At 55.7% G+C, this 1,159-nt stretch overlaps 1 long non-coding RNA gene across 1 annotated transcript; it reads right to left on the reverse strand.

The window, feature by feature from the left end:
* Positions 1-432: 432 nt before the first annotated feature.
* Positions 433-1,141, reverse strand: LOC113940969. Its single transcript, XR_003525576.1, has 2 exons — positions 823-1,141; positions 433-707 (listed from the first exon to the last, which is right to left on the reverse strand). It is a non-coding gene; the product is annotated as an uncharacterized LOC113940969 (long non-coding RNA).
* Positions 1,142-1,159: the final 18 nt, after the last annotated feature.

Raw genomic sequence — 1,159 nt, forward strand, 5'->3', positions numbered from 1 at the left:
GCAAGCTGCTGCAAGGGGAGGGATGGCAGTGCAGGGCAGTGTGAGCAGGGCACCCGTGCCTGCTCCAGGATGGGGGAAGAGGACAACAGTGACCTGGTCTGGTCTCCTGCACACACTGACTACAAACTGCATCTCTCTGCCATTGAACAGAGCCTGAGCCGGGGCGGCTCAGTTTCTCTACATGCAAAATGGGGGACCAGCAGGCCAGCCCGCTGGGGGAAGACTGTCTGCCCTGTTTTCCAACCTTTATTCTGTCGGGACGCAAAGCCTGCCTGCACTATTAATAATCCTTGGCATGAAGCTGTCACAGTTTCCACTAATATGGAGATGCTGAAGTGAAAAAGCTACTGCACAACATGCAGGAGGTGTCACAATAACTCAGCTGCTATATTGTTCTCTTTAAAAATAAATACCACAACAGGCCAGCCCACATTGCTGGAGTCATGACGTGTAGGGTTTTATTTTTAATCAGAAAATTTACTGATTTTTAAAGATAGACACAGAGCAGCATCTGAAAGTGATGAAAGTTCCCTGTGCACTCTCACACACCAGCTGTGTTCCTGCCTGTTATTCTCCGGATGGTTTCCAAGGACCTGATCCCGCCTCAGCACAGGCACATTTGTGTGTGTGGCTTTTCAAGTGGCCCCATGGCAACCAAGTCCTTCCAGAAATAAAGGTTGTGGCTGAATTCCCCACTTCACTGCTCTCTGTGGGGAGACAGTTGATCCCCCAGGACACAAATTGCAGGGTCCACTCCTCAGGCAGCAGATTTAGGACCAAACTTTGCCTCCAGAGCAGAATACTCCGTTGCAGGTGAATTACCTTTCCTTTGCCTTCCTTCATGCTCAGCAAAGGCATTTCGCGCTGAAATAAAGCAAAACGAACCCCTGAGTAAAAAATACCCCGCCTGTTCTGCTCGGGGAAGGACGTCAAATGAGCTGCGAAGGGCGAGGAGCTTCATTGCCCGGCAAGGGCCCGCCTAGAGTCCTCGACCTGCTGCCGGGCCAGCCGGGCCCCGGGCCTGCCCCGCGAGCTCCGCGACCTGGCCCGGGCCAACGCCGCGGCCTCCGCCGGGCTGGGCTCGCGGCTCGGGTCCTGCCTCGGCCGCGGCGGCGAGGAGCGGCCCGGGGAACGGGCCGAGGCACCGGGAGGGTGCGAT

This window comes from Corapipo altera, unplaced genomic scaffold (assembly GCF_003945725.1).
Source record: "Corapipo altera isolate COAL_440 unplaced genomic scaffold, ASM394572v1 59122, whole genome shotgun sequence".
Lineage (NCBI taxonomy): Eukaryota > Metazoa > Chordata > Aves > Passeriformes > Pipridae > Corapipo > Corapipo altera.